The following is a 21,378-nucleotide window of genomic DNA, read 5'->3' as shown; positions in this document are numbered from 1 at the left end:
TATGTTAATTTTTTTGTATGTTTTCAGGCATGAGTATTGTTAAAGACACAATATTTGCTAGAGAGCCCAGCTTTGTCCTGGGCATGGAGGATTAATTCGATTTTTTTTTAAGTGAAATTTGAGGGTTTTTAAAATTTTATTTATTTATTTTTGGCTGCGCTGGGTTTTCGTTGCTGCACGCGGGCTTTCTCTAGTTGCGGTGAGCGGGGGCTACTCTTCATTGCGGTGCACGGGATTCTCATTGCGGTGGCTTCTCTTGTTGCAGAGCACAGGCTCTAGGCACATGAGCTTCGGTATTTGTGGCACGTGGGCTCAGTAGTTGTGGCTCGCGGGCTCTAGAGCGCAGGCTCAGTAGTTGTGGTGCATGGGTTTAGTTGCCCCGCGGCATATGGGATCTTCCCGGACCAGGGATTGAACCCGTGTCTCCTGCATTGGCAGGCAGACTCCTAACCACTGCACCACCAGGGAAGTCCCTATTAATTTGATTTTTGCACAATTAATCCCTTTAGCAAGCTTATAATTCTTCAGGGAGGGAGATTATTATTTTTTTCTACAAAGAATATTAAAATCTATCTTTATTGAGTGTGCTACTATGAAAAGGAAGTAAGCAAAACATGGGGTATATTTTACCTAACTCTAGAGCAATGCACAGAAGGGAGATCATCAAGGAGAAAGATAGAGGCTGTAGAGAGAGGATGACTTGCTTGAAGCAGAAGTAAGCTTCATGTTTTCTATGATGATTGCCATTTTGCATCCATGCTTGACAGCTTCTAGAGTCTGCAAGGTCTGGAAAACGAACACCACATTTCTCATAAGCTCTTTATAGGCAGGGTTTTTTTTTTGTTTGTTTTTGCGGTACGCGGGCCTCTCACTGCCGTGGCCTCTCCCGTTGCGGAGCACAGGCTCCGGACGCGCAGGCCCAGCGGCCATGGCTCACGGACCCAGCTGCTCCGCGGCATGTGGGATCTTCCCGGACCGGGTCACGAACTCGTGTCCCCTACAGCGGCAGGCGGACTCTCAACCACTGCGCCACCAGGGAAATCCTATAGGTAGGGTTCTTGATGTGTATTAGGAACTGCTGTTTGTATGCCCTTACTTGAGATGTAAAATGTGGGAATAAAGCAGAAGTCCTCTTTCATTTATTTTCGGATACATTTTGTTTGCAATACTGTATGGATATGGGAATTTTCTACAGTATCACTGAAGTCCAATCTCTGGCTCCACCGGTGTTTAGAGGCTGTTGTGTTGACAGCTGCAGTAATTCCATCATTCATATTGGTAAATCACAAATTCAGTGAATTTTTAAACTCAAAGTTTCTGTGATGCTTTCTGATACCTTCTTAGTTGTGTCTCAGGTAGAAGCTCCTCCACTGGTCAGTTTTAAAAGTTCTGGGAGTTCTACCAAGGAGGACCTGGAAGGGGGACTAAAACTCTCCCTGACATATATGGCATTTTCAGAAGATGGCGTGGTTCTCAAGTGAGTTACTGGTATTTTACATCAGCAAAATAACTCGATTTTACAGGTTACAAACAAAAAAAATATGTTTCTCTTTATGCATTTTATTATTTTAGAATAAAATAGGTACATGCTGCTGTAATAAAATTGTCTTTAATCACTTAACAAGCCTAAACTTGACTAAAGCAGTGAATGCCTGGAAACATAATAAATGAAAAAAGCTAGTATTTTTATAACATAAAACAGTATCATTTATAGCTTGTCCATCTCATATTGTCATCCAGCAAAAATAGAAAGCCCGGTAGAGAATTAAGTTATCTTAGTACCTACTAATGATGGACACTATTTTCGTTAAGACTGTCAGAATTTACTAACCAAAATTATGACATATAGTCCAAAGAATGCAGTAAACTCTTTATCATGTTAATTAATTGTTCTCTTTTGAAGATCTATTGTGTTGACTAATTGAACATTAATTCAAGTAGAGTGTCCCAGAAAAATAAAAAACTCTTGGGCTCCCTCTTTGGAGTTTGGCTGGTGGCTCTGAGCATTGCCAATGGCCCCGACTCACTCTGACTTTGTGTCCTTATTTAGAGGCCTTGTCTTCTGCACATGGCTTCCTTCCTCATGGTCTGGAAACAACCTGGAGTTGTGTTCTGTTTGGCTGTTGTCTGGCCAGGGCCTTTTGAACAGTACTGTCCCAATGAAGTACTAGATATTATTTATGTAAGAATGAGCTTTTTTTTTTTTTTAACCATAATATCCTTTCAGAAATTTCTAACTACTTTGTAACTGCATGACTTAACCTGGTGATAAAAACAGTTATTAACAGTCTACCTTTTCCAAAGCTTAAAAAAAAACAAATAAAAATGTTAAAACTCTCCCTAACAACTTGCAATGAATTTGTGAGCACCAAATTTCAAGAGTTAAATATGTTTTCTGTTTAAAGTTATCTAGAGGGGTTTGGTTTTCTCTATTGAATCCCAAGGGAGATGACCTGAAACCAAGAAAGCACTTTTAAATTCAATTCTTTTTTTCTTAAAAATTAAGGACTTTCTTCTTCTCCTTTCCACACTTGGTCTATTTAGTACCACTATCTGACCACTATCCATTAAAGTTTTGTTTCAAAACATTGTTAAAGTGGTTCTCTATGGAATGGACACTTTAAAAATTGTATATCTCTGCTCCTACACTCCTTACCTTAATGTGCTCACTTTATCAGGAACAACTGTTTTTCTCTAATAAACAAGTATATTTTGATTCTAAAGAGATGTTTCTCTGGCAAATGAAAGTTGTCATGGATTGACTAAAGGTAAATCAGAAATCCAGAGGGGCTCTTACTATAGATATTGCCCTCTGTGATGAGAAGACTTTATTTTGTCAGTGAATCATAAACACAGTTTTCTCTGACATTTTATTTCCCAAAGTTTTAATAATATCCCAATCAAGAAATTTTAAAAATTAACATATTTATGTGTACACAAGCATTTCACTTTTGTTTGGTTGTGCCAGGTATAGGAAGGAAAGAAGGAAGGAAGGAAGGAAGGAAGGAAGGAAGGATGGGAAAAATATGGAGTAGAAATATAGAAAAAGAGTATTTGCAATTACAGAAGTAGAAATATTGCACTTGGCATAAGAATAAAATAATAAGTATGAAGAGAATATATATAAATACAAACCCCACCTCCAAGATGCATCTCTCTGTTCCTACTGGTATTCTTACCACCATGGTGTAGCCCTCTCCCAAATTACACCAGGATAGGTCCATGTGACCAGGAGACTAATAGAATTAGTAGGTCACTTTGAGGTCAGGTTATAAGGACCGTAGGGAATTCTCTTGTGGACTCCTTGTTTGCTTGTGCTCTCATTCTCTCTCTTCCTTTCCTCACTCACTCTGGGGAGGCCAGCATCCCCGTCAGGTGAGCAGCGCTATGGAGAGGCCCACACAGCAAGGAATCAAAGCCCCTTGCACTCAGCTTCTGAATGAGTGTGAAGTAGATTGTCTGGAACTTTCACGAGACTGTGGTCACACAGACAACTTGAGCGCAACTCACGAGAGACACTGAGTCGGAAGCACCCATTAAGGCATGTTGGGAGTCCTGACCCTCAGAGAGTGTGTGAAATAACACACATTTGTCCCTAAGTTTTCAGGTGTTTTGTTACACAACAGATATCTAATACAACATATAAATATGAAAATAGATGTATGTTTATGTATATGCATGTGTGTATATATACAAATATATATATGCATATATATTTACCTTTAACTTTGATAAATGTTGCTGATTAAAGTTAAATACAACTATTTAAAATCAACATTGATTTCAGCTCAGCATTGCAACAGATGGCCAAATGCCTTAAAGTAACTTAAAATATAAATACCTACTGCCATCTATTGGTGATTTTAATAACTTCCATGCTTATTTAGTGATGTTTATTTTTTTTAGGGTGAGCTGTATTTGAAATATACACAAATATATTCAAGCTCTTGAATATCAGCTGTTTTATCCAGAAAAATATTTTATTATCCATATTATCTAGTTAGATAAAAACTTATCTTAAGGAAAATATACATTCATTATAATGTCAAAACTTCTTAAAAAGTATCTTCACTATGCATATTTATATTTTAAGTTCAAAGTCTCCTTAGATAAAGTATTTAATTTGATTTTTATTTAATTTTATAACTCTTTTATAAATCATTAATAAAAACAAATTTATTTTCAACATAACTTTAGTGTAAAGTGCATTGCATTTTCCCCTAAATCTTACTGAAGTTTGATAAGCTGACAATGACTATGAGTAATGAAGAGATTGTTCATTAACTAAATTGCATTATTCTAAACAACTGTTAACGGCTTTTTTTTCTATTGGGTAAATTAAAATATAATTTATGGCCTGTGGTATTTATAAATTACTAATAAGAACCCTTAAACATGAAAATGTAGAGTTCACATTAACAACTGGAAAAATATTAGACAGCTCTTTCACAAAACTTTCTGAAGATAAGGAATGGAGAGCATCAGGACTCCCATTACATTCCCTGCCTCAACTGTCTTAAGTAATAGAAAGCAATGGTCAATCTTCACTCAACATCTCATGCAGAACTCTTCTCTTTTAGAACAACTGCTCTGGTGACACCTAATATATGTTTAGATTTCATAGTATCAAATTACTCTCAGTTGCTGGGTTTTTTTTCTCATACATTATCTTCTATATTTCTTTTATTCTGTACATTGCTTATCACATTTTGAGTAGTTGCTAAGTGTTTAATAATGATGATAATGAGTATCTCAGGAAGAACAAAGCAAGATATAATTGTATAACAGCAAGATGATACATGGATGGATAGATGATAGATAGATAGATAGATATTCCACTTGCAAAGATTAGAATAAAGACTCTAAAAGCTATACCAAGTCCAACTCAGGCAGCTCAAATTTATTCTTTTGTTAGGCTGGCTTCTCCTGCCTATAAATCTTTCTGTCCCAGTGGGCTAGTCATTATAGATAATTGGTTAGTATGTTATTTTCATGCTGAGTGGAATAGCTATGTTACTAAAAGCGTTTTTTATAGGCCATATATTGACACTTGGATAATTTAAGAAAAATATGAATCTCATAAAACACCTGGTATTCATTATCTATGTATATCATCCTGTTCAATATTTTGATGACTTACCCCCTTCTGTGTAGATGACAGAAAAAAATCTCTTTCATAAGAGAGAATTTATATCTGCATGAGCTGCACATACAGTGCAATGCAGCACATTTATTTTCCAACTGTTCCCTTTTAGTGCAGAAGATGAGGTAGAGCTACTGAAGTAGGTAAGAAAGTGTTGATTGTGAAGAAATTTATGAGAATCCAATCGACATTATCTCATTTTTGACTTACTTTTTGCCAACTAATGGGAATTGTGGCTGAATCTGTCAGAAAGAAATTAACAAAGACTAGAGGATAATTCGTAATGTACAATTAATAAGCAATTTTCTTTGTTGGCTCGTTTATAAATGTTGGATACTATAGGAAATTATCCACAAAGGACAGTCCATTCTCCTGTTTATAATTAATTTTCACTTTGTTAACAAATATTTTCTTGCAACTATACTGACCTTATAAACTTGTGTTTGAAAACCAGGAAGAAGTATTTTAACAACGGTTTATTTTGCACTTCTCAGGTGCCAAATGGCACAAATATAGTCATTTTTGACATGATACTGGTTTTCTAAAATTTCTTATGTTAAAGTGAAATGTGAAGGTAATTAACTATGATACATATTTTATTACAAATTATACAGAGGAATGCAAAATTTTATAAAGAGAAATCAATAGAAATTATGTCTATATATTGTATCAGTCATCATATTTAGTGACTCAAATTAGCCAACTACTTTGGTACCAGTAGTACATATTGGTAAATGTTTACATCTAGTCTTTTAGTTTATTCTAATTGTTAATTGTTACTGTGTACTGTCAACTAATGTGTATTTAGAATAAAAATAGTAGAAATTGATGTTGATTATGGAAACAACAGCTCTAATTTAATCTGTATTAATTACTAATAGGTCAGACTGTGCCAGAGACAAACGTCTACACAGTGAATGCCTTAGTAGATTGAACACATCGACCAATAATTGCTTAATATATTTCTCCAGAAAATGGAAGCTGGCCTAAGCTTAGTCTGTGGAAATAGACTAAACTACAAAGATGGAGTTAAGAGAATCTTTGGCAGCATGGAAGACTTCCTGTGATCATAAAATGAGAGCAAAAGCAAAAAAAAAGCTAAATGAGATGGAGGAAAAAAGAGGACAACTACAAAGTCATCACATTTAGAAAGTGGAAATGGAAGAGAGATGTTTCCAAAATATATTGATATATATTTCACTTTGTGAATCTTATGGGGTAAAGACTTGTTAGGTGAGTGAAAGAACTAGAGAATGCCCGTGGAAACAGTTTATGGACTGAGTTCTTTGGAGGTGGACTGGTTTCTTGGCACTCACTTGTTCATTCAATTCTTCATTCATTCATTCAATGAGTATGATTTTAGCACTTTCCATATTCTAGACACAGTTCTAGGTACTGAGTATTCCACAATGAACAGAACAGATATCTGCCCCCTCTTGAGTTTGAAGTTTGGTCCGGTATTGCTATATGCTGGACGAGTTTCACTTGTCAGGTGTGATTCATTGTTTACTTTACAAAGGTAATGAGGGAGAATTCCCCCCATGGGAGTGGGCTTAGATGCAGTATCATTACAACAATCCACTCCTGACTGATACTTGAAGATTGGCCTCCAAACTCGGTTCGTTAAATTCGTCACAATATTCCTTTTTACTTTGAGATACCTGATAGCACAACACCTTAGAAGTCTGCTTGTCAATTTAGTTTGGGGACATCTTCTCGTATTATGTCGCCTTCAGGCAGACTGCTCCCCAGATCAATAAGTTTGACATTTTCCCTTAATGAATGTCTCTGTGTTACTGTTGTTCATCCTCATTTTTCTCCTGGTAATGGCCTTGATTTCAGAACAGATGAACAATGATACCCAGTAGAGGATCAGAAGAATGGCAGTCTTCAATGATCTCATAAAGCTGCCATAATGGTCCACGTTACATAGCAACCCCACCCTCAAAGTGGAAGAATCTTCACTTTGAGGAAATGGGGAGAGAGATCTAGTGTAAAATTTTGGAATTACCTGGGGGTATAGATTCCCCAGTTACAGGATCACTCTCCTATGTTTCTAATTCCCTTGACCTAATGACATGATACATACTACTGCAAGTCTAAAGATATAACTTCCAGAATCATCTGGGAAAAATGACTCTTGCCTCTATTTCCTAGTCCTAAATTTAGTAATACTGATAATATTGAACTTGACTACAAAACAGTGATAGTTAAGAAATATACCCAACCTTTTGCTTTCTGCCCGCCTCCACCACAACCATTTTGTGTTCTGGGAAATGGCTTACTGCAAAGAACCAACCATCTTTCCCCATATGATGTAGGTAAGACTCACTCTCCACTCTCTCTCAGGACTTTCATAAGACCAACTTTGATACCCTTGTTTGTCTATGATAAGTCCAAACACAGACCTTTTTCCCTTCTGCCTGAACTTGCTGTCAAGGTCAGACACAGATTGTCAAACTCCCTGTACTTTGATGAATGATTAACTGGGATTAGAACTTTTTCTCTTGAAACTAATTGGACACAGAGATGAACATTTCCTGTAAAGCTAACTGGCCAGGACTTCCTCTTTTTGAAAAGCAATTCCAGCTCTAAACCACAATACCTGTAATGTCTCTACTCTCCCCATGAAGCCTAAGCTGAAGTCACCTGCTGAGACACCATGATCTCAGATCTGGGGCACCCTCCCTTTGCAATAGCCTGAGTGAGATCAATGCCTTTACCTGTTTGATTTTTGTCTCTGACATGTATTTGGACCAAGCTCTATCAGCCTGTATAAGCTGTGGATGTTACTTAAGATAATTGTTAGTGCTAAATGTACTGTACACCAATAATCTTATTTCTCCATGGACAACTCCAAGAATGATAAGGTATACGTGATCCAGTAAGGTGATCTCTAGCTTGCATCTAGGTAGTGCTGTATGTTTATGGCTAGACCTGAGGACTGCAGAAGGACAAATATACTTCCTTTATTTAAACATTATCACCCACAACTGTGTTCCTTTTAGAATATAGCTGATCTCCCTATTGGTTATCTTAATGGTGCTGATTTTCTTCTATAGTCCTCGTATAAACGTTTCTTTAAAAAAAAAAAAAAAACCACTCTTGTTTATGCCTTAATTTCAGTTCAAATCACGGGTACCATTGGCGTTTGTCAATGTAGTAGCTGAATCCCATCCTTGGGGAGTATTTAGTGGAAAAACTGACAATAGAGAACTGTCTCCTCATTTCTGCAAATTGCATGAGCAATTTGTTTATTTGGCCTTCAGCCACCTAAGGCTAAATGCAGAAATGATTCAAGTAACAGGGATACAAAATTGTGTAATTTTTCCTAATAGCACTGAAGTTGTTGACCTGGAACCAGAACTTCTCTGCCTTCTGCTGTATTATCATCAAGGCAAGAAGAAGTAAGCAACACACTCTAACATAGTTACACTCAGTTGTCATCAAGTTTCCAGAAAGCACCCTCCTCCTCTGTGTTAATGTGTCCTAGGTTGTGAGAGACAATAGGAAAGATTTGAGGTGCTCCATTCCTACAAAGGACTAACAGTTCCTCATCCCACGTACTGCCTCCACAACTAAGTTTACATTATCATTAAGGATCTGCTTCTTATAACCACAATTCCTAAAGAGGTGGTTTTGAAAGTGCAATGATAAAATATAAGTATATTCTATACAGGAATAGTGCCGGGCACATAGTACCTTCCCAACAAATGTTTAGTTCTATAGATACTACTATACACACACACACACACACACACACAACACACGTCTCTCTGGTCCCTGACTTTATTTTTATTTATTTTTTTACCTTTTTAAAAAAAATTTTATCTTATTTAATTATTTTTGCCTGACTTTACTTTTAAAATCAAAATAATGTCTTTGCTGTCATTAGCTTTATTTTATCTATGCTTTTAAACATTCCATGTAGCATCTGTCTGTTTTCCTCCACTTTAACATTCTCAAAAAAGGTCATTTGATATTAATAAATTATATCCATAGGGCAAAGGGAAAGACATTTACTTTGAGTTATTAGCTCCTGTTTATCCAAGTCACAGTCAGATGCAGTCCTTTCTACAAGTCATTGACATTTCTAGATAAATGAGATAACACATTTACATGAATACAGGAAAAGTCAATTCACCAGAGGCTAGAGTGAGGGATTATGGGGAAATTCATTTCCCTTGCCTGTTGTCCTTCATTAACAAAAATGAGGAACTGAGATCATTACAGAGCTGGCTGAGAATTAAAAAGGAATATAACAGTTACCATTAAAGCAACTCTTGAGGAATAATAATAGGATAAATAATGTAATACTCTATAGGCCTATTTCTTCTAATTCCCATTGAAGCACAAATCTTAGCACTGAGAATTCTAGCAAGATATTTGGCAGGACAACTACTGATTGATATTCTAGTTAACATGTCTTTTGAATTCAGACATATTTGCCTTATATTTTAAAGAACATGCTGAGAAAACATGGTACTATATACGCTGTTTCTCAGGGAGACACTCAAGAGAAAGGGCTTACCAGAACACTTTACAATACTACCAGTCAGTCTTATCTTGTAATGTCAACACATAGGGAGAAAGGACTCGTGAATAAAATATGCTTTGTTTCTTCAAACCACAAGAGAATAACCTACCTTGTGTCACTTGGTTGAGACCTCCTCCAGTAAATTGCAAATCCCTCATTGTTTGTAATAATCTTCCTAAATCTACAAAAAAGGATAAAAGAATTTTAAAATTCAGTATTGTTTTAAACCATAAAGCCTAGTGAATTCCTCCTAGTACCTCAGATCACAATAATAAGATTTGAGTGACAGGTTTTAGAAAACTCTATAAATTAAATTAATGGACATATTCTAGCATACTTTTAATTCATGATGATTAATGATAAGACTTTATAAGGTTAGCATTAATCAGTAAATAATAGTCATATTCTGCACATCTTGTGTGTTTTCTGGCGTTCATGTTTAAGTATGACATAACATGAGGTTTTGCTATTCAAATTCCCTAGCATTAATAAATGTATCTACAGATTTTGGAAATAAAGATAATCCTTGCAAAAGAAACAAATAAGAAGCAGCACATAACAGATATAATTAGGTATTTTGGTAAGTTACTCTAAGAATGCCTGTAAATGTGTTATTGAGTAGTTTAACAAAGTCTTTAATTAGAACAGATGAAGGAAGTATAAAATATTAATTGAAGTCAGAATAGAGTTGTTTTGAATAAGATTTATTTAACGAAAAGATGTTGCAAAAAAGAGTATGCTGTCTTCATATAATATACAAAAAGAAGAACTTGTAAGTACATACACTTAAAATTTTTCTGTCATGTGCAGGAAACAGAAAGGGAAATAGGTACTTCAGGAACCAGTAGCTGAGTACTTGAAATGCCCTCAGAAGACTCTGAAAACCTGTGCAGAATTCATATCTCTTCAACTACCACGTCCGTTTTGCTGACTCCTGTCCTCTGAAGTCAACTTTTTACCCAAACTTGGAATTTCCAAGTAATAGGATGATAGAATCCTATTACTTGGATTAGGACCAAATTAGGATGGTCTCTAATTTGATTTCTTCAAAGAACATTTGCTGAACATCTAACCTTCTATACGTCAGACAGTGATAAAACAAAAATTAATCAGAATCAGAATTAATCTTTGTAATTTTAGGGTTTTTAAAAATTAAAATATATATAATTAGAATTGGAGTGTATATGTATACAAGCATATATGCACACATACATGTATGCTCTTCTTATATGTATGTATATATGGTACGTGTGTGCGTATTAGTCTTAAGCAGCTGATGATGTAACAGGAGTTTCCCACAGAAGAGTATTTGCCCAGAGATTTTCTGCCTTCCACAGGGGCAGATTAACCAGCATGCTAACTTTTTTTTTTCTTAATTCTTTGAAAGTGTTTTGAAATTCCAACTATAGGAACACATAATGTAATTTTAAAAATCGGAGCTGAATTTTTGAATAACAGATGGAGATAATGAGAATAGAGAAGTTCCTCTCGGTATAAAAATATCATTCAAATATTGGTTGTTACATGATCCCTTAACCGTCTGGGTTTTATACACTGATTCCTGGGACAGAAAGTGTGTCTTCTCAGGCTGGCAGTGCACAAGCTAAGGAAGTGTCTACTCTCTTACTCATTAAATATGGAAAATACCAGCAGTGCGGTTGAGCTCAATTAATCATTGCAAAGACAAACATGATATAAATCATTTGAAGCAGCTGATAAGGCAAACTTCAAAAGTATAAATGCCAATTTAAAAGTGTTTTCCGGGCTTCACTGGTGGCGCAGTGGTTGAGAGTCCTCCTGCTGATACAGGGGACACGGGTTCGTGCCCCGGTCCGGGAAGATCCCACATGCCGCGGAGCGGCTAGGCCCGTGAGCCATGGCCGCTCTCCCTGCGCGTCCAGAGCCTGTGCTCCACAACGAGAGAGGCCACAACAGTGAGAGGCCCGCGTACCGCAAAAAAAAAAAAAAAGAAAAAAAAAAACTTCTTGGTTTTAGGGGATGATTAATGTTGAAAAGGAATCCCATAATAAGGTATGTTACCACCCATTCTTCCATGGGAAAGATGATACTGTCAAATGTTGAGGAAACCACTACCAAGAGAAGTATGCTGACCAGGCACATTCTCTCCATGAACAAGCTTCTGCATTTAGGCAGGAATTTTTGGAAGCATGGAGGTCAGAGATTGATGGTCTTTCAAAAGCTTAAGTAAGGCGACGTTAGCTGTCAAAGCACAGTTACTCTGATAAAATTGTTGATTGGTTGGCACTTGGAGGTGTTATGGGAGTGAAACCATTTCTAATTATTCAACTGAAGTAAAAAGCTGTCACTGTTTGGTTTGCTTGTAAAAAAAAAAACTGTAATTAATCAATTGATTAATTGATTAATTAATAAGCGGCTCCATGTTTTAGATAGGACATGCAGAAACAGTGCTTGATTATCTGCTGCACGGCATTTTTAGAGTAGAGGAAGAGCAAGTAGCAGGCTAATTTTTCTATAAATGACTTCTTAACTAACCATCCTCTTTCTGCTGTACTATCCACTCCTATCTGTGCTCCAAGCCCTATGATTGGAGTGTCTCCTCAGTCCTCAAGGAAAGCTGCCCTCACAGCTCTGCTCCTCCAGCCTTCTTCCCAGTGAGAGGCCTACTGCACCCACAGCACTGTTTTTTTCTTCCCCTAAAATCCCAGTCATGTCTATTACCAAACTTCATTCATAATGCTCTTACATTGATGAGTACTTCTTCTTCTCACTAGTAAAAGTTCATGACCTTGGCTATCTTTAATAGCAGTTTGATAAGATTTTGAAAGAGGAAAATATATGCTTAATAGTTCATACTGAGCTATTTTAAATGTTCTCAATTTTTGTTATATACACTTGGCTTAATATCATGAATGGTCAGAGTAAAATATTTAAAATCAGAATTTTCTAAAATAATTTGAACAATGTGACCAAAAAGGGGTTAATTTCCAAATTATACAAACAGCTCATACAAATCAATATAAAAAAACAAACAACCTAATTAAAAAAATTGGGCAGAAGATCTAAAGAAACATATCTCCAAAGAAGACATACAAGATGGCCAACAGGCACATGAAAAGATGCTCAGCCTTGTTAATTATTAGAGGAATGCAAATTAAAACCATAATGAGGTATAAACTCATAGCAGTCAGAATGACTAGCATCAAAAAGTCTACAAATAGACTACCTTTCTCATATGTGGTAACCACCAGTTTGTTCCTTGTATCAGTGAGTATGTTTTGTTTTATTTATTAATTTTTTTTTGGTTTTTAGATTCTGCATATAAGTGAAAATGTGCAGTATTTATCTTTCTCTGTCTGACTTATTTTACTAACAATAATACCTTCAAAAATCATCCATGTTGTCCCAAATAGCAAGATAGCAAGATTTCCTTCTTTTTTATGACTGAGTAATATTCTAGGGGGTGTGTGTGTGTGTGTGTCTGTGTGTGTGTGTGTGTGTGTGTGTGTGTGTGTGTGTACATCTCTTCTTTTTTATCCATTCATATGTTGATGGGCACTTAGGTTGCTTTCATTTCTTAATTACTGAGAATAATACTGCTATGAATATTGAGGGGCATATATCTTTTCAAATTAGTGTTTTCCTTTTCTTCAGATAAATACCCAGGTGTACAATTGAGGGATAGTATGGTAGTTCTATTTTTAATCATTTGATGAGATTCCATACTGCTTTCCATAGTGGCTGAACCAATTTACATTCCCACCAACAGTGTACAAGTGTTCCCTTTTCTCATGTATATCGTGTACAGATATGTTCTCCTATTTAGTAGGTTGCCTTTCCTTTTTTTTTTTTTTGATTGAGGTACAATTGTACAACATAATGATTCACAACTTTTAAAGGTTATACTCCATTTACAGTTAATATAAAATATTTGGCTATATTCCCTATGTTGTATAATGTATTCTTGTAGCTTATTTATTTTATAGGTATTCTATTATTTTTCACTCAATTGTAATTGGGATTGTTTTCTTGATTTCTCTTTGTGATAGTTCATTTAGTAATGAAATGCAATAGATGTCTGTATATTAATTTTGTATCCTGAAACATTATTGAATTCATTTCTTTAGTTTTAATAATTTTTTGTGGCAGCTTTAAAATTTTCTATATATAGTATTATGTTATCTGTAAATAGTGACAATTTTACATCTTCCCTTCCAATTTAGCTGCCTTTTATTTATTTTTCCTGTCTGATTGCTGTGGTTAGGATTTCCAATATGATGTTATATAGACATGGGAAGAGTGGGTATCCTTATCTTCTTCCTGATCTTGGGGGGAAATCTGTCAGCTTTTCACTGCTGAGTACAATGTTAGCTGTGAATTTGTCATAAATGGTCTTTATTATGTTGAGGTGTGTTCCCTCCATAGTCACTTTGTTGAAAAATTATATTATGAATACATGTTGAATTCTCTCAAATGTTTCTTCTGCATCTATTAAGATGATATGATTTTTATCCTTCATTTTGTTAATGTGGAGTATCACATTGATTGATTTTCTGTTGTTGATATTTGCATTCCTGGAATAAATTCTACTTTACTAGGGAATATAATCCATTTAATGCACTGTTGAATTCAGTTTGCTAATATTTTGTTGAGAATTTTTGCATTTATATTCATCAGGAATATTAATCAGTAATTTTCTTTTTTGTAGTATCTTTGTCTGGTTTCATTAATTGTTTGTTTGTTTGTTTGTTTTTCCTGGGTTTTATCTTGTTCTTTTGTTTGGAACACATTCTTTGTCTTCTAATTATGTTTGAATATTTCTGTTTGTCTCTATGAAATTAGGCAAAACAATTACCTATCCTGACCTTAAAGGCATAGCCTTGTGTAGGAACTGTCTGCTTGTGCCCAGTGGATTTGGTGGGAGAGTTGCATCTGAAGCAAGTGCAGGCTGGGGCCTTTTTTGGGGGGAAGTGCTGAAGGCCATTGCCTTAGCAGAGTTGGGGGTGGGGGTGAGAACTGGAGCCCAGCACAACCCCAAGCTTCTCCCACAGTGTGTGGGGACCACTGCCTTGCCAGGGGTAGACTGGAGCCAGGAGGTGGCTAGAGAGGGAGCATGATTTTAGCTGCAGTTTCTCCCAGGGTGTGCTGGCAGCCACCACATTGCAGAGGGCAGGAGCCACAGCCTGGTACAGCCTGGAGAGTGCACTGAGGTGGTCTTGGCAGGCTGGCGAGACCATCAGACCCTTTTCAGTCTGCTGCTTTCACACTGGGGTTGGGAGTGAGCAAGTCTGCACATGCACCCTTAAAGAGAAAAGCCTTGGTTTCCCATGGCCCTTCTGTAAGCTCCACTGGTTTGCAAACCAGGGGGCTCATCTTCCTGGTGCCAGACTCCAGGGCTGGATACCCAGTGTGGGGCTTGAATCTTCACTCCTTAGGGAGAATCCCCGAGCTTGTAATACCCCTCCCCTCCTCTGAGTTGCCCCCCAGGGAATGGGGGCAGTGTGGGTTCTGACTAGATCACTTCTCTTTCCCTCCTACTAGTGTCAGTATGTTTTTTTCTTTATATCCTTGGTTGTAGAAGAACAGTTCTGCTAGTCTTCAGGTCATTCCCAAACAGAACTGGCGTATATGTAGTTTTGGTGTGTTCCTGAAGGGAGAAGAGCTCAAGTTCTTCCTCCTCCACCATCTTGATCCTGACTTAGCACAAAAGATCTTTACATTGGGATCTGTGAACTGAAGTGCTGACCCTGAGGTTTGTGCTGTATGCAACTTTTCACAGTGAACAGACCATGGTAGCTAAAATTTGAACAGCATTATTGGGGAACTGGTATTATTTCACTAAAACATGGTAACTAAAATCTGTGCATATCAGAATGGTGCAATGTGACCACTGCTAGCATATTATAATTTTTAACCTTAAAGAATATTTCTAAAATTGCTTTTAGGTTAAAAATGGAGAAATATAGAGTAAAAAATGACTGGTACATAGAAAAAAGGGAATATTATATGTAATTACTTGTGGAGGAAACCCAACTTGTTTTTATGGTGTATACCTGAGTAAGACACTGTGTCTATGAAAGTTTTGTTTTGGAATGGTGTGACTTTTTTGCTGATGGAGAAAATATGACATACATAGCTGAGTTTTCTTATGAAATACAGAGTAATTTTAAAATTCTGTATGCAGAATTGTCTTCATAATTGGCAAGATGCAGTACAAAATGAAGGTATGAGACCTTGTATTCAAAACTTATTAAGAATTTCAAGACAGAAACAGCATATGCTCCTTCTGAGCATATGACCTGTGACACTGTACAGAGGACATGCTCAGGAAGCCCACCTTGCATGTAACAATTTAAGCTGGCGTATTGTTAGGTAGTATGTTGGTATATTTTTAGCTAGCTGAGCAATTCATTTTAAACTGGTTGCCTTGGTATGATTATTTATACTACAACTTTTCACTCTCAGAATTTTCCTATATAGGCTCTGAATTCCATAGTCACTCTGGTTATAAGTAAATATGTTAAAGCTGACATACTCTTGACAAAATGAATGGTTTATAATTTTTGAATAATGGATACTGATATTGATGGTTCATAGGTATTATGCTTTCTTATAAAGATTAATAAGACCTTTCTGGTCTCAATAAATCTGATATATAGGAAAGACAACTGGAAAGGAGGAAATGGGGTAAAGGGGAAAGGGGACATCTCTTGGGTTACAGCCAGAGCTCACTCTGGAGGATGGGAAAATGAGTGTCAATGATCCCATTGTAAAGAATATAACGCCCTCTTCAATTTCCAGCTCCCAATTTCTTTCTCATAGCCAAGACAGATTAAAATTGTTGATAAATGATGAATAATAAATAAGTAGCTTTCTATCTACATCATATATCTATATAAGTATTATATATAGAGAGAGATAAAATATATTATGTATGTATATATGTAAATATAGATATATAAAAGACATATCTATACATTATATGTAATTGATATATAGATATAGATTTGGATAGGTTATATATTATATATCATATATTATATATGGATAGAGCTATGTTATTTGCGTATATGTGCGTTATATATATGTTTACATATTTGTGTGCATGTGTATATTTTAGCACAAAAAATTATCTGTCTCATTATTTTATTTGTTCTAAAAGTATTTCTTAGGATTGCGACATAATATTTAATTTTTTAAAAGTTCTGCTTTTCTAAATTCCCCTAGATTAACCTAAAAAAAAAAAATAGGGACATGAACCTGTTTCTATTATTTCTTTCTACAACCACACAGTGGCAGTAAAGGATAAGAGTAAATGCATAGAGCCACTGAAGTGTATAAAGGAAAAACTGAAACCTCTAAGCACTATAAATAACGTTACATAACAAGTTATATAACAAATATAAATAACAAGTTCACAATTAAGAGCAGTCTTATGGTATAAAAGTAATTTATATTATATGGTTTACAAAATACTAACTATTGAAATTCAAAGTGTTTTTTTTTTAATGAAGCATAGTTGAGTCCCAGTATATATTAGTTGCAGGTATACAGCATAGAGATTCTGTTATTTTATTATTATTATTTTCTGATTGTATTCCATTATAGGTTATCATAAGTTATTGAATATAATTCCCTGTTCTATACTGTAAATCCTTGTATCTATTTTATGTATAGTAGCTTGCATCTGTTAATTCCATACTCCTAATTTGTCCCTCCTCTTCCCTTCTCTTTTGTAATCCTAAGTTTGTTTTCTATGCTTGTGAGTTGGTGTCTGTCTTGTATATACATTCATTTGCATTCTTTTTTAGATTCCACGTATAAGAGATATCACAGAGTATTTGTCTTTGTCTGACTTACTTCACTAATTTTTCTCTAGGTCCACCTGTGTTGCTGCAAAGGTCAACATTTCATTCATTTTTAATGGCTGAGTAATATTCCATTGCACACATATATATCACATCTTCTTTTTTTTTTTTTTTTTTTTTTTTGCGGTACGTGGGCCTCTCACTGTTGTGGCCTCTCCCGTTGCGGAGCCTGTGCATGGCAGGCTCAGCAGCCATGGCTCACGGGCCTAGCCACTCCGCAGCATGTGGGATCTTCCTGGACTGGGGCACGAACCCGTGTCCCCTGCATCGGCAGGCGGACTCTCAACCACTGCGCCACCAGGGAAGCCCCCTATATCACATCTTCTTAAGCCAATCATCTGTTGATGGGCACGTGGGTTGCTTCCATGTCTTGGCTCTTGTAAAATTTCTTGGTATCTTTAATTCTAATGGGTCAATAGCATAGCTATCAGTAGTTTCCATGTTGGCCCTACAACTCACTTTATCCATACATTTGGACTTGTACTCTAAAAGCGGTTCCCAGATTCTTAGCCATCCATTCCATTATTTTCAACTCTTCTCTACATACAAATGTATTTTCCTCCACTTATTATTATTGTAGTCATGAACACAAAGACTCTCAATATATATAGAGAGAGATCTCTATACATGTGTACATATATATGTTATATATATTATATAAATTTCCTCTTCTTATTTGTGATGCCTTTAAATATAACTTTTACAATGTATTTTATTTCTTTCCATATGGTGTATTCTTTAGATGCCAAACTTCCACCCAGAATTCAGGAACTTCTGGCTCCTGCCAGATGTTGAAATTACAGCTGCCCTACCCTATAAAGTTGGTGATAGGGTAATAGCGCTGATGTCTGACCACTGAAAAATTCAAATCTGAAAATGTCCACCCTTCAACAATCACTATTCTACAAGGTCTGAGGGAATATCTCACTATGGTTTTGACTTGCATTTCCCGGATGATTAGTGATATTGAGCATCTTTCCATTAGTCTATTGGCCATCTGTATGTCTTCCTTGGTAAAATGTCTATTCAATTCCTCTGCTACATTTTTAAAATTTATTTTTTTAAACATCTTTATTGGAGTATAATTGCTTTACAATGGTGTGTTAGATTCTGCTGTATAATAAAGTGAATCAGCTATACATATACATATATCCCCGTATATCCTCCCTTTTACGTCTTCCTCCAACCCTCCCTATCCCACTCCTCTAGGTGGACACAAAGCACCGAACTGATCTCCCTGTGCTATGCTGTTGCCTCCCATTAGCTATCTATTTTACATTTGGTAGTGTATATATATCCATGCTAATCAAACCCATATTTACATGTTCAGCTAATTTATGATAGAGGAGCAAAGAATTTACAGTGTGGAAAAGACAGTCTCATCAATGACTGGTGCTGGGGAAACTGAAAGGCTAAATGCAAAAGAGTGTAATGGACCACTTTCTTACACCGTGTACAAAATAAACTCAAAGAGATTAAAGGCTTAAATATAAGACCTGAAACCATAAAATTCCTAGAAGAAAACATAGGCAGTACACTCTTTTATATTGATCTATTTTTTTTTTTTTTTGGATCTGTCTCCTCAAGCAAGAGAAACGAAAGCAAAAATAAACAAATGGGACCACATCAAACTAAAAAGCTTTTGAACAGTGAAGAAAACCATTGACAAAACAAAAAGACAACCTACCAAACGGGAGAAAATATTTGCAAATCATATTACTGGTAAGGAGTTAATATCCAGAATATAAAAATAACTCACAAATCTCAATATCAAAAAAAAATATTCTGATTTAAGATGGAAAGACAGCACTCAGAATGGGAGAAAATATTTGCAAATGAAGCAACTGGATTAATCTCTAAAATATACAAGCATCTCATGCAGTTCAATATCCAAAAAACAAACAACCCAATCCAAATATAGGCAGAAGACCTAAACACATTTCTCCAAAGAACATATACAGACTGCCAACAAACACATGAAAGGATGCTCAACATCACTAATCATTAGAGATATACAAATCAAAAACATAATGAGGTATCATCTCACACTGGTCAGAATGGCCATCATCAAAAAATCTACAAACAATAAATGCTGGAGAGAGGGTGCGGAGAAAAGGGAACCCTCTTGCACTGTTGGTGGGAATGTAAATTGATACAGCCGCTATGGAGAACACTATGGAGGATCACTGAAAAACTAAAAATAGAATTCCCATATGACCCAGCAATCCCACTACTGGGCATATACCCTGAGAAAACCATAATTCAAAAAGAGTCATTTACCACAATGTTCACTGCAGCACTATTTACAATAGACAGGACATGGAAGCAACCTAAGTGTCCATCGACAGATGAATAGATAAAGAAGATGTGGCACATATATACAGTGGAACATTACTCAGTCATAAAAAGAAAAGAAATTGACTTATTTGTAGTGAAATAAGGCAGAAAGAGAAGAACAAATACCGTATGCTAACATATATATATGGAATCTGAAAAAAAAAAAAAGGTTCTGAAGAACCTAGGGGCAGGAGAGGAATAAAGATTCAGACATAGAGAATGGACTTGAGGACATGCGGAGGGGGAAGGGTAAGCTGGGACGAAGTGAGAGAGTAGCATGGACATATATACACTACCAAATGTAAAATAGATAGCTAGTGGGAGGCAGCAGCATAGCACAGGGAGATCAGTTCGGTGCTTTGTGTCCACCTAGAGCAGTGGGATAGGGAGGGCTGGAGGAAGACGCAAAAGGGAGGATATATGGGGATGTATGTATATGTATAGCTGATTCACTTTATTATACAGCAGAATCTAACACACCATTGTAAAGCAATTATACTCCAATAAAGATGTTTTAAAAATAAATTTTAAAAACGTAGCAGAGGATTTGAATAGACATTTTACCAAGGAAGACATACAGATGGCCAATAGACTTATGGAAAGATGCTCAATATGACTAATCATCCGGGAAATGCAAGTCAAAACCATAGTGAGATATTCCCTCAAACCTTGTAGAATAGTGATTGTCAAAAAGATAAGAAATAACGAGTATTGGCGAGGATGTGGGAAAAACAGAACACTTGTGCACTGTCAGTGTAAATGTAAATTTGTGCAGCCACTAAGGAAACCATATGAAGATTCCTCAAAAAATTAAAAATAAGGGGTGGGATGAATTGCGAGATTTGGATTGACATACATACACTAATATGTATAAAATAGATAACTATTAAGAACCTGCTCTATAGCACAGGGACCTCTACCTCACTTCACTGTACAGTAGAAACTAACACGACATTGTAAAACAACTCTAACCCAATAAAAAAAAATTAAAATAGAAATACCATACGATTCAGCAATTCCACTCGTGGATATTTATCCAAAGAACACACAAAAACACTAATTTGAAAGGATTTATGCACCTCTATGTTCATTGCAGCATTATTTGCAATAGCCAAGATATGAAAGCAACCTAAATGTCCATTGATAGAGGAATAAAGAAAATAAAAATAAAAAGATAATATGGAAATGTTAGAGGAAAAATAGAGGATAATAGTTAATTTATACGTAGGTATAAATGCAAACAGCCATGAAGTCCTAGTCAGTAATTATAATTTTATTTTTCATAATCCATTATATGCTCTCTTTTTCTTCAGTCTGATCTCCTGCTGGCTGTGGTTCTATAACTGGGGTGGGGGGACCTAAACTTTAAATTTTGAATGTATTAGTGACTTTGCCTACATATTATAACTTTCATTAAATTTACCACTAGCAATGGAAGTACTAGGAGGCAATCCAGATGACTCCCTGGGCTTCAGACATATTTTATTCCATTTGTTTTATTATGTAATAGCAGT

General features: G+C 35.9%; 1 protein-coding gene across 3 annotated transcripts in view; it reads right to left on the bottom strand.

The window, feature by feature from the left end:
• FSTL5 (follistatin like 5) overlaps positions 1-21,378 on the bottom strand; it is a 1,111,808-nt gene that overhangs the window by 798,821 nt on the left and 291,609 nt on the right. For all 3 annotated transcript variants that reach the window (XM_079921028.1, XM_079921031.1, XM_079921029.1), the window contains one exon: positions 9,790-9,861. The gene's annotated coding sequence lies outside the window, so the exon portion shown is untranslated. The remainder of the gene's footprint in view (positions 1-9,789; positions 9,862-21,378) is intronic.

Source organism: Stenella coeruleoalba, assembly GCF_951394435.1.
Source record: "Stenella coeruleoalba genome assembly, chromosome: 4".
Taxonomy (NCBI): Eukaryota; Metazoa; Chordata; class Mammalia; order Artiodactyla; family Delphinidae; genus Stenella; species Stenella coeruleoalba.
This window is presented reverse-complemented; position numbering and strand designations above follow the sequence as displayed.